The sequence below is a fragment of the Ctenopharyngodon idella genome, chromosome 4 (genome assembly GCF_019924925.1).
Source record: "Ctenopharyngodon idella isolate HZGC_01 chromosome 4, HZGC01, whole genome shotgun sequence".
Lineage (NCBI taxonomy): Eukaryota > Metazoa > Chordata > Actinopteri > Cypriniformes > Xenocyprididae > Ctenopharyngodon > Ctenopharyngodon idella.
In genome coordinates, this window is record NC_067223.1 from 22,967,790 (window position 1) to 22,981,964 (window position 14,175).

Genomic DNA, 14,175 nt, shown 5'->3' on the forward strand with positions numbered 1-14,175 from the left:
AAAAAAGATTATGGAGGAGTAAATGTTTGGCAAGACATAGGGCTGTGATGGTATGGGTTTTTTTTCTTATCGCGGTGATAAGCAACAAATCCCGCGGACATTTCAAGCTTTCTTTAGACGCAAGTTTCATGTTTGTGTATTAATTATTCGCCGAGTTTCAGTTCATTTTTGAGACGTTTCAGAAAGAGTCAGAGACAGATGAAACCGCATTCTGTTTTTTTTATTTTACAAAAGCAGAAGGTTTCGTTTTTATTGTGAGTGTACACAAATAAAAGTAGATCATTTGTAGTTTGTAATGATGTCTTGCAAATAATCTGTATCGCCAAAAATGACAGAGTAGGCCTATTTTAAGTTGTTTCAGCTGTCATGAGGAAAAATCCATCAGAACGCGCCGGCGCCTTCGTCGGCCAGACTGTCAAAGAAAACATAGCCTGTTTAGTTTCATATTTATGTTTCAATATTAGACTATAGCCTAATATTAGTTTTTAAATTTCATTTATGTTGATTATGAGAAGTGAACAGCATGACTAGGCTAATAAGATGCGCAATATATCGGAAGACATGCAGTGGGTCAGACGTGATTTTGACCACTTCATTAAGTTTTGTTTTGTAGTAAGCCTTTCTTTAGAGTGAATTTCATTTTGTATAAATTGTATCTTAGTTTTAATTAATGTTTTATCAACCAATTGCCTGGATTTAATAAATAGGAAGAAAACCAAGAACGTCGGGTGTGAACGTCATAATTATTTGCTATTGATATTTAATTACATAAATAAAAGATATTGTTGGTCTAACAATGTATTTTAGCTGAACATTATCTATAGAAATCACAAGTCCAGGAACCTAGCAGTTAATTAATAATCAGACCCAAGCACAAAATAAATCCCTATATATTTGGACTGTCCCTCCCCCTTGCCTAAAGCTGTTTTTTGTTCTCCAGAAGCACTTGATAGTAGGACAGAAGACAGTGAATTATGATAAACAATGATTATTGTGTTTATAGTTCATATCACACACCATATGCACTCCTGTAACTTTTACCAGCAAAGATAAATATATAAATAAATAAAATACCAAAAAAAATTGCGATGATGATGGTGATTACCTCAGCACTGCGGTAGGCACCTCATTACCGCGGTGATGCAGTAATTGTCCCAACCCTACAAAGACGTGGGTCTATAACTCCTCCCCGAACATCCCGCTGCCCTTTATCTTGCTCTCTCATTGGCTGTAGGTCATCGCTGATGTCATTTTCAGTCAGAACTCATTTCACACAGCAGGATTTTGAATCGCAGACAGGTCCAGATATTTAACATGCCAAATATCTCACGACCGCCAGCGATGCATTGTCGATTCTCTTTGATCGCGTCTTTGATAATTCACACTGCATCACTGTCACTCACATGACCGAGCACCAATTTACCTCTATTATCGCTAAATCTGTGCCTAAAATCGTTCGCATTCCACGGACGAGAGTCAATGAACCACATTATTAGATTGTTTCTAAGGCTGTCTCAGATCTCTCTAGATTATTTGTTCACAATGTACACGTTTATTGTGATTTTAACTGTACGAGAGACGCGCCTGCATGCCTAAACTGAATTATATGTAGCGCCTTAATGTGTTGTGTCAAAATCTCTAGATTCACATAAACAGGCTTTGTCTTAAATGAATGTATCTGGGAAAGAAATCGTGTATGTTAATCAGTGTATTGGATCCATGCATTACTGTAGTTCTTAAAGTGACAGTCTAATAAAACAAGTCAGTATACGTTCTATTCATAAAGCGAAGAATATGTTTTATTTTTTCATTTGATTATTCAATTTCTTGTATGCCGCTTTTAGGTATACTTGCTGTACATGAAAAATTTAAAGCAGTTTATTTCATTTGCATCTTTCTTTCATTGTATTTTTCCTTGTAGTTTTTTTCTATCCTGATGTTATCATTGCCTTTTGTAATAAAAACCACGATTCAAAGAGAACAATTCAAAATAAATGTGTGATATAGTGCAAGAATACGGATGTAATATTGCAACAAAATTTATATTTTTGTGCAAAAGATAAACAACTTACACTTATTCAAGAGCATTTGTAGCAATGTTGTTTTACAAAATAATAATAATAATCTTTGCAAACAAATTTCTTGGTTAGTGAAGCACATACAATGTAAGTGAATGGGATCAAATGTTGAAGGCCATAGGGTCAGCCATCAAACACTGAACTGGACTAGATCCAAAAAGCAACAGTATGAACACAAAGAGGTCTGAGACCACATTCCTACTTAAAGGTGCCCTAGAACCAGTTTTTACAAGATGTAATATAAGTCTAAGGTGTCCCCTGAATGTGTCTGTCAAGTTTCAGCTCAAAATACCCCATAGATTTTTTTTAATTAATTTTTTGGGGCATAATTAACTATGCACCGATTCAGGCTGCGGCCCCTTTAAATCACGCGCTCCCTGCCCCCTGAGCTCTCGACTATAATACAGTGCATTTACAAAGTTCACACAGCTAATATAACCCTCAAATGGATCTTTACAAGATGTTCGTCATGCATACTGCATGCATGCATGCGTCGAATCATGTGAGTATAGCATTTATTTGGAGGTTTACATTTAATTCTGAATGAGTTTGATGGTGCTTCGTGGCTAAAGCTAACATTACACACTGTTGGAGAGATTTATAAAGAGTGAAGATGTGTTTATGCATTATACAGACTGCAAGTGTTTAAAAATGAAAATAACGACGGCTCTTGAATCCGTGAATACAGTAAGAAACGATGGTAACTTTAACCACATTTAACAGTACATTAGACTGTTGTGTCACAGTCGGTGTAATGTTGAGATTCGTCTGTTTTTCGGAGGTCTTTTAAACAAATGAGATTTACACAAGAAGGAGGAAACATGGTGTTTGAGACTCACTGTATGTCATTTCCATGTACTGAACTCTTGTTATTCAACTATGCCAAGGTAAATTACATTTTTGATTCTAGGGCACCTTTAACTCACTCACTCACTCACTCTTCATTGTGTGGCCAATATGTAGGTATGATTTAGACATCAGTGTATGTGTGTGTAGCTCAGGACTCACTTTTCACCATGGGACCAATATATAGGTATGATTTAGAAATCAGTGTATGTGTGTTTTAGAGGTGTCGCAATATACCGGTATTGACGATAACCGTGATATTCAAAGCATGAAATATCGATATCGTGTTAATTTAGGGTGTGACGATATACCGGTATTGGCGATAACCGTGATATTTAAAATGAATAGGACTCTTATGATATCATGACATGTAAATACTCCAGCGCCAGTACCTGGTTGAGCTCTCAGGTGGCAGTATTGCACCTTAACGCTGACAAACAAGAAGAAGATGCAGTGCACGCAGCTATTCCGAGCGGGAGAGTGAGAGGCTCTGTCCACACCCGAAAAAAGTAAGCTCGACAGTATGGGAGTTTTTCGGCTCCTTAGACAGCCCAATCCGCAGGATTTGCCTAGCTACAGTCAGTGCGAAGGGTGGCAACACCATCAACCTCTTACCCACCTCTGTGTCCATCACCCTGCAGATTACTCCATTTTACAGAGAGTAAGTTGCGATTATTTTACTATTCATGGAATGGGAAATGTTATATTAACCTGTTAACAGCGATTTTCTGTGTTCATATATTTAAATAAAGAGTGATTCTTTTAAAAAGTAGCCTACTGCGTTTTCATTACTCGTCTTACTCAAAGTGATGCATACAGTTATATGCCCTCAAAATTCAAGATACACGGGCATTTTTTGCCCCGACAATTTTTTGTCATTATATCATATTATAAGATGTAGTTTTACAATATCACACGAGCAAGAGTGCCGTTTTCCCCAAATCAGCACAAATGCAATGTTCCTTTAACTTGTTAAATGAACAATGTGAGTTACATTTTAGACAGTATTGTTAATATTGTTTTGTTTTTTTCTTTATTTCGCCAACGAAAATTTCAAAATGATGAACAGCAGAACAGAGCCTCCGTGCACCAGAAATGTTTTTGTTATACTGACTGAATCGCATTTAGAACGAATGAATCCGAGCTTCGTTCCTGAATGAATCAGTCATTTGAACAAATCGGTTGACTCACTCATTCATTAAGACAGTGACTTGCTGCCACCTACTGGCAGTTTAGCTTCATATTTAAGGGACATTTTAATTAAAAAGTTAAAATTAGAAAAATGTATTTAAATATTGAATTAAATTTATGTAGACAAATTGTAAATACTGTGTAAATATATTAATGCCACTTCTCATTCTGCGTCACCTCTGTATTGCAAAGATGGATTTTGTTGATAATGATTTCATTTGATTGGAAACAGCCATAATGTATAGGCTACTATGCTAGTATTAATTTTTATTTCTTCAGGACTTAAAAAGCCTTAAATTTTACTTTTAAAAATGTGCAGCAATCCTGAAAGAGAAAAACTAAATAAACAAAGTAAAAATTATTAGACTGATAAATTTCCCCCCCCAAGGATTCTATAAATATCGCGATATATCGATATCGTGATATTTTTTGGCCACAATAACCGTGGTGTGAAAAATCTAATATCGTGACAGCCCTAGTGTGTTTAAATGTCCTGAAAAGTGATGAAAGCTGACCAAGAATAGCCAGTCTTAGAAGTGCGTCGATATAGAAATTCTCATTTTGTGTTCTATGGAAACAAATTCAAAAAGTTTTGAAACCACATTAGGTGAGTAAATGATTACAGAATTGTCATTTCAGATTTTACTGAAACTTATAAAATGTAACTGTATATTTACATTTATTATACGTTTAATGTCAGTTCCATTGTTACAATGACAATGTATTTAAACTTCACAACAACTGACACCATAAATGTTATACAATTAAATTATTATCAACAATACTCGTGAAATTGCCTGGATGTAGTCCTAGTAGATTAAAAAAATAATCAATGTTATCTTCTTGTGTTCTAATACAGTTTTTTTTTTTTTTTTTTTTAAACGATGCAGAGATTCAACAGCAGCACTGTGTTTCTACAGCATAAGATCCAGCTTTTTCAAAATAATACAAGGGTTGTAGTTGTTCTGATTTAAAAAAAAAATAATAATAATAATCTTTTTGGCACACATAGACATCAAGAATCAGCGAATGAATCTCAACAACGGCGACAAACAACATATTCTGATCAACACTAGAAAACAAGCTACTAAAAAGTCACATAAAACAGCAAAAATAAAATAGTGAGAATAAAGAAAATTACTAAGACAATTCAGCTTGTAATTTATTCATGCAGCAATGTATGATGGGAGCCATGGATAAATTTTGATTGGTAGCACCCAGAATGCAGAATGAGATTCACAGGCTGATTCTTGATGTCTGTGTCTTTAAATGAAAGATCGTTTTTTTTTTTTTTTTTTTTTTTTTTTTTTAAATCAGAACAACTTTTGAGAAATTATTTGGATTATATTGAAAAAGTTGATCTTCTGCTGTCGAATCACAGTGCTGCTGTAATCAATTATGTAAATCTAACTCAGAGATTGGGCTCTAAATGAGTTCAGTGATTCAGGTCAAACAATGATAATGTTAAAACATAACCAACGCCACCTGATCATCTTTTCTCTTTGCTTGTTTGGCTGTTACAACTCAGTTACAACAGCCAAACCAAATATAATATTAAAATGCCAAGGGACAAGAGCCCGACTAAAGCAAACCCTGATCTACATAATGGTGACTTAAAAATGTTCTCCTTTGGTGATTCTCCTTGTTAACATCAGGTGACTTCAATAACGGTCAATCATCACTCAATTAATCACTTAATTATCTCATTAACTTTAACACTGCTTCAGTGTTCATTTAACACTCTTATTTTAACACTTTAACTCTCCTGTGAGTATATGTGAGACCATACTCAAGAGTGTTAATTTAACACTGGATTTTTTGCTGTGTACCTCCTGGTTGAAAAACTGTGCTAATTAGCAAATCCAGGAGACTGGAACAAATTACAGAGGAGGACTTTCACTTTCTGAACCTGGACTTTACACCTCTGACATTAGTACCTTTTCGGAGTAAAAAAAGGTACAAAAATGTCCCTTTAAAAGGTACTGCCCCAGCGACAAGCTGTTGTACCCCTAAAGGTACAATTTTTTTTCTGTGTGTAGGCAAATAGTGGAGCTCAGCCATCTACTGGATAAAGTGATAATTTTTTACTTATAAAACTGCATTTTTTTTAAAAAATCTTACACTAAACCATGTCAAATTATCCATGTTATCCCCATGAATGAAAGTTAGAAATGTGGGTCTTTTATAAAGTGATTTTTACATAAAAAGCTGTTTTTGTATAAAAACGTATTTAAAAATATATATATTTTAAAATTATTTATATAAATTTTAAAAAATCTAAATCCTCCAAAAAGCACAAATGTGGAGTAAAAAAATTGATAAAATTAAAATTACATTTGTAATATATTGTAACATATTATGCTTGTAAAGATTGTTTTTAACCTTATTATTTATTATTCTCAGGTTAGGTAAAGTAAGTCGAGTCTGACCTAAATTATAAGCATTTTAAATTACTTACAATTTGGTCAGAAGACTCCTCTGTGGTACGTTCTTGTTCAAAGTCTTAAAACACTATAAATCAAGCCTCGGTAGGCAGCTTTTGTAATCAATTAAATTTCTTTTAATTGGTTACTTTTCTTTTTATAATAAACGTAAAACGTAAACGTAAAAAAATGTAAAGGCAAATAAAACTTCATCATTAAGGTATAAAATACAGTAATCACTCTTTTGAGTCAAAGGTGTAGTCAGCTCTGGGCTTCCCATCTTCAGCTTGGGGTTTCTTGTCCTCAGCTCTGGGCTTCTAGGCGTCGGGGGTACTGACGTATCAGTATCCGAAGAGGCAATCAACTCATCAGTCTTTTATACTCCTGCTGTTTATTGCAGACGTTGGGCTATCTTCTTGATTGACGTACGTTGTAACTTTCCCAAAGTTTCCAGATCCTTCTCAAGGCCTCGCAGGTGCGAGCTGTCTGGCTTTTGTGTCCTTGAACTCCAGTAAACTCATCCAAGATGGCTGATGTCCTTATAAGGTTGTAGGAGTAGAACCACAGTTCTCTGTGTCCTTGAGCTCACACACATAGAACCACACACACATATCCAACAATAACTGTACATCTCTGGCCATACAGTATAATACATTTCTTAGAAACAAACAAAAATAAATAATAATAATATTGTAAGCAATGCCTAATTTTTAATACATTGGCCAAATGTGTAGCAACAGACTTCCAAAATCTAAACAAGGAGGCAGAGTAATTGCATTTTCTTGATATAATACAACAAGATGAACTTCTTTCTGAGGGAGTTAAAGATTCTTTTGTTGTTATCCAGTTGTCTCATCATCCATGACTTCAAACCAAAGGCCTCATCTGCCACAACAACATAAGGGACAGGGGTTTGACGTCCAGGCAGGTCTTCTGGTGGTAGTATGTTCAGTGTGCTGTCCTCCAATGTCCGGCTCAGCCTACACTTGGCCCAAACTCCCCCGTCGCTCTCTGTCATTTGTCCCTACATCTATGTAAATAAATTTCAGGTCAGCATCTACTAGAGCCATGAGAACTACTGAATTGAAACCTTTGTAGTTATAGAAATGGGACCCTGAATTGGGTGGAGGATAGATGTTGACATGCTTTCCATCGAAGGCACTGATGCAATGTGGGAAGTTCCACCTCTCCTCAAATCTAGTGTAGATGTGCATCCACTTCTCTTCAGCGGATGGTACTTTGAGGTAATGCTGTTGTAATGCCTTGTAAAAAGCATCGCTAGTCTCGACTACAATCCTAGAAATGCTGTGCCTACTAACCTGGAATGTGAATTCCAGAGAGGAGAAGGTCTGTCCTGTGGCCAAGTACCTCAATGTTATTGCCAGTCTCTCCCCAACAGGTATTGCCTTCCTCATCACTGGGTCTTTCCTTCTTAATGGTGGTTCCACCAGGCTCACCAGATTGTTAAATGTGTTTTGTCCCATTCTAAACCAGTTTCTGTAGCCAGGAGGATCTTCATCAGCCAGCTCCCTCAGTAGTTGGCTGTAACAACCCCTCTTCCTCCTCAGCAGCTATTTTCTGGTCTATGTCCTTTTTTGCTGAGATGAATTAAATAAAAAGGTTACCTGATTATTTTGATAACATGTTAGGGGCCGTTCACACAGAATGCGTTTTTCTATTCCAATGCGCTACTTTCCCGTTGTTTTTCTATGTAAACACGCGCTTGATGTACGTGCATGACCGTTACGCTCGCGTCTCGCGTCTTTTGCAGCGCCTCTCACATGAGCGCCGTGTTTTTAAGACGGCGTGTCAAGTTAAAAGAATTTCAACTTTTACACGCAGCGCTGCTCATCAATGTCAGTTCCAAAACAGTGGACCAATCAGAAGAACTCGGAGGCGGGGCAAGCGTGGCGAGCTTCTGTTTACAGTAGCAAGTTGGCATGACAACTGTTTTATTTGACGGCAACATGGCGGAGGAGTCGCTCTTTATTATTATATTATTTTCTCTTTTTCCATGTCAAAACTCGTTTCTATCAATTCTGCTGTTTGCCTATTTCATATTATTTCCGTTATTGTCGTTATTGCATCACGCCTCAAAAGCGCGTCTCGAGACCCTCGTGTTCTACGCTGCGCTTTTTTCAAAACCATTCCTGAGCGCTGCGTCTCGCGTTTTTAGACGCAAAGACGCGTTCTGTGTGAACGGCCCCTTATGGCACAGTTACATGCATACATTCCATCATTTTGTTTTAGATGTGTCAGCTTTCAGAATGCTTATAGAATGCACTTTGAAACATTTGTTCTCGTACAACACCGAGCTCTCCGCATAACATGCAGAAAAAAATATAGTGTCCATGAATTAAGAAATTGTCGATCATATTTGTTAACAAAGGGGTTCACAACTTAATACTAAATCGCTGTTTAGTGTTCAAATGTACGATACTTGCAAATACCTTAGCGTTTGAAGACTGTCCGGATATGCAGTCTCAAGAGAAATTCTTGATGATTCGGTCCGAGCTCAACACACTCTCATGACATTTCACACTCCCAGGAGAATGGAGACTCCATCCCCAGGAGGTCCAGTGGATCTGGAGTCAATTTGGGGATGCACAGACCTGTTTGGCTCCCAGAAGTCCTCCCACTGCCAGCTCTTTTACTAACAAAGTCTTCATTTGTCTTTTTTTTTTTTTTTTTTTTTTAAATATCGCAATAAATATTGTACCGTGGATTCTTTACTGAGATATTATCATATTGTGAGATTATGATATCGTTACATCCCTAATAACGAGTGTGACATATTTAAGTGTGGCATTTCGGAAATTTATTTGCATAGCGTTTTTCACAAGATGTATCTTACGTTATGTACAGGTGCTGGTCATATAATTAGAATATCATCAAAAAATGGATTTATTTCACTAATTCCATTCAAAAAATGAAACTTGTATATTATATTCATTCATTACACACAGACTGATATATTACAAATGTTTATTTCTTTTAATTTTGATGATTATAACTGACAGCTAAGGAAAATCCCAAATTCAGTATCTCAGAAAATTAGAATATTACTTAAGACCAATACAAAGAAAGGATTTTTAGAAATCTTGGCCAACTGAAAAGTATGAACATGAAAAGTATGAGCATGTACAGCACTCAATACTTAGTTGGGGCTCCTTTTGCCTGAATTACTTCAGCAATGCGGCGTGGCATGGAGTCGATCAGTCTGTGGCACTGCTCAGGTGTTATAAGAGCCCAGGTTGCTCTGATAGTGGCCTTCAGCTCTTCTGCATTGTTGGGTCTGGCATATCGCATCTTCCTCTTCACAATACCCCATAGATTTTCTATGGGGTTAAGGTCAGGCGAGTTTGCTGGCCAATTAAGAACAGGGATACCATGGTCCTTAAACCAGGTACTGGTAGCTTTGGCACTGTGTGCAGGTGCCAAGTCCTGTTGGAAAATGAAATCTGCATCTCCATAAAGTTGGTCAGCAGCAGGAAGCTTGAAGTACTCTAAAACTTCCTGGTATACGGCTGCGTTGACCTTGGACCTCAGAAAACAGTGGACCAACACCAGCAGATGACATGGCACCCCAAACCATCACTGACTGTGGAAACTTTACACTGGACCTCAAGCAACGTGGATTGTGTGCCTCTCCTCTCTTCCTCCAGACTCTGGGACCCTGATTTCCAAAGGAAATGCAAAATTTACTTTCATCAGAGAACATAACTTTGGACCACTCAGCAGCAGTCCGGTCCTTTTTGTCTTTAGCCCAGGCGAGCCGCTTCTGACGCTGTCTGTTGTTCAAGAGTGGCTTGACACAAGGAATGCGACAGCTGAAACCCATGTTTTGCATACGTCTGTGCGTAGTGGTTCTTGAAGCACTGACTCCAGCTGCAGTCCACTCTTTGTGAATCTCCCCCACATTTTTGAATGGGTTTTGTTTCACAATCCTCTCCAGGGTGCGGTTATCCCTATTGCTTGTACACTTTTTTCTACCACATCTTTTCCTTCCCTTCGCCTCTCTATTAATGTGCTTGGACACAGAGCTCTGTGAACAGCCAGCCTCTTTTGCAATGACCTTTTGTGTCTTGCCCTCCTTGTGCAAGGTGTCAATGGTCGTCTTTTGGACAACTGTCAAGTCAGCAGTCTTCCCCATGATTGTGAAGCCTACAGAACTAGACTGAGAGACCATTTAAAGGCCTTTGCAGGTGTTTTGAGTTAATTAGCTGATTAGAGTGTGGCACCAGGTGTCTTCAATATTGAACCTTTTCACAATATTCTAATTTTCTGAGATACTGAATTTGGGATTTTCCTTAGTTGTCAGTTATAATCATCAAAATTAAAAGAAATAAACATTTGAAATATATCAGTCTGTGTGTAATGAATAAATATATAATATACAAGTTTCACTTTTTGAATGGAATTAGTGAAATAAATCCACTTTTTGATGATATTCTAATTATATGACCAGCACCTGTATATATGCAATCTATTTGCAGTTTATGTCATTAAATTAACATGAATGAATTGTTAGGTGATGATACACGGGGCAACTTTTTGAGCAATGTTGAGGGGCAATGTTGCTTGGGCATTTTCCCTTTGAGAATGGACAACAGATTTCTATCTGTATACTTCATCGAAATTTGTTGCCCATTCTCAATGGGAAAGCGCCCAAGCAACATCGCTCAGCAACATTGCTGTTACCCTGTGTATCATTATCACCTTAAGAGTGGTACAATTCACGGTGTCTGTTAAACTCAAGTTTACGCAAACGCTTATGTGATATGATATATATGCGTTTGAGTAGTGATTTAACAGACATGGTGGATTGTAAGATTCATTTGAAAAATTTTATCGGCAAGTTTGTTAATGATTTTACTGAATTTAAAAATGTGTTTAGATAGGCTTATCATTCATTCATTTCCAGTTAATGCGGCATTGATGAACCCCATGCTTGCGTGTTTGTTTGTTTATTTATGCATGTATGCCTGAGTGAGTGAGTGAGTGATCAATGTTGTGGACAAAACTTACCATAACTTTCCATTATATTGCCTGGATCCAGCAACATTTGTTCAGATGTTGCTGAAAGTTTTCTGGAAGTAATGGTCCGATTGAATTGATCCCTCACACCTTTGCGATTGTAACTCCAGGTGACCCACAGCCAGTGACGGTTTTTGTCGGTATCTTCTCCAAATAAAGCAATGGAGAGCTATGACCAAATTGGTGATGCATACTTTTGAGAACATTTTAATATTTCAGCTTTTAGCAGTTCTTGCACTATACATTCTTTTCCCCCTGCCTATGCCCAGACATCTTTCCTTGCCTGTTTATGTCACTTTTTAAACCTACCCATGATGATATGTGAATGTTTCTTCAGTCTGGGCACTCTTTTATAAGGTTTGTAAAATAACACACCTGTCTTACCAATTCATGAGGACATTGGTGGAATCAGGAACTTGTCATGCCAGATTAATTAATGTTAATGTGAATGTTTCCAAAATGCGAAAATCACTAATTCTATTCAGGTGCAGATTGTAGAAATGGTTTAGGATATTGCTCTTACATTGACAAATGTCTTTCAGGCACTTGAACTATATTAAATAACCTACACATTTGTTTTCTAAGTTATATATTGTTGATTTGACCAAATAATATAAATATTCACACACAAATTCACAATGCACTTAAAAGGTGTAGTCTAAATTGTGTAAATGACACTGGAATGCATAATGCTTATCTAAGCTCAGCCTGAACTCAAACCGGTGTCCTTCTTGTTGGTAGTCGATAGAGTTGATCGCCGCGAAATCTCATCTCATGTGAAAACATCTTTAAGTTGTCATATATTATGGTTCACATTTAGTCTGCTCAAAATCTTTTGAGCTATATTCTGCAACATGGCGTGCAGTAGAACCATGAGTATTCAGCACCACGCCCCTGGACAGCGACCATGGCATAAAATCAGACCAGTTTTTATAATGATAAACACTGCCAAATTCTTCTGAAGTGAAACTTTTCACTGTAGCATATTCAGTTAGCTTAAAGAAAGTCATTGTAAACAATTTTAAAATAACATGTACCATGTAAGATTTAATGATCACTATATGCTTGGCATTATAAGCAGTGTACCTTTCAGATGAAGAGTTTAGTATATTCAGTGAGGTTAAACAAATATATTACAGACCATTTTAAAACTAACCGTTCCACTGCATAAGATCTTTTGCGCACATCTCTTGTGTGTCGAGTAGATATATGCATAGTCAAACCTTGAGGTGTAGTATGTAATTAATAGGATGCTTAATAATGATAAAGTAATTTTGGGCCCATATGTGCATGTACAAAAAAGATACTGAAATGGTGAAGTATTGCAGTTTAGAAATATTAGGGAAAAGGGTTTAAATTTGTTTTTGAGAAATCTATAGAAAACTGTTGAACACTAAATGGATTCTAAGAAAAAAAAATAACACTTTAACTGTTATTTCAATACACTGGTGCTCAGCGAAACCTTGTGCGTTCAGCACCATGGGTGTCGACAACAACCATGTAGTAAAAAACGATAAATTAATTAAATTCACATATTAAGATTTGCCGCCACCTACTGATGGATTAAGTAATTTCATGCATATAATCGTACAATTTCATTTACCCCAAATATTTCTTTATTTAAAATGTTATTTGTGATGCGATCTGGGAAAACTCGTCGGATGTCGCGATGAAACGTTTTTAGTAAAATAAAAAAATAGGTCGAATGTCATTTTCTTTGTCAAAATTGGGTTTTCATCGAATTGTCATTCTTGTCTATCATTTTTGAAAATATCTTGGCAAAATTTGCCTAAGTTTTTTTTTGTTTGTTTGTTTTTGTTTTTTTTCTGTTAAGTGCAGAAAAATAGCGATTTATAGTGGCAAGGCTGTCTTTCTCTAACGTTAGCCTAGGATACTGTTTAAGAACACACCCAGCGGAAGAAAAAAAAAAAAAAACGCCCATAGCTTTCCCTCTCTTAACACTACAAAGACTGGTCACCTATCAAAATAAGCCATGTAACATATAAAATTAAGGTGTATTAATGCACATTTCCCGCCAGTCCTATATAAACTATGGCATGCAAAGATTTTTTTTTCCTAATACGTTATCGTGAGAACAACGGAGCTAAAATGAACACACATGTTCTATTATCAAATACTGCCAAACTGCCCATACTACTTCTGAATAGGATGTGTACTTCATAAAATGTATGAAAATATTGAAATATATGGTTCAGATAACTCAAACTATAAATGGAGGCGCCCTTAAATGGTCAGATATGGAGCTTGGGTGTCATCTAGTGAAAAAGTTTGGTATTGCGCCCAACAAAATCTTACTGAAAGCTCATTTTTTAAATATTTCAACCTAAAATTTGAAATGTTGACATTTTTGGCTTTTATTTTCTTGCCGTTTAAGAGTAAAACATGCTTTGTGATATAAAATATAAACAATTAAACTTCTATAACTTTTTTTATTTCACTTTCATAATTTATTTCACTTCTACAATACTCTGACAAGTGTCTTCTTTAAAACAAGACCAAGTCTATATTTACATATATTTACCATTTATGTTTGGATAGTGCATTTTCATGTCTATGCGAAAAAGCGGTGACAGTTATTT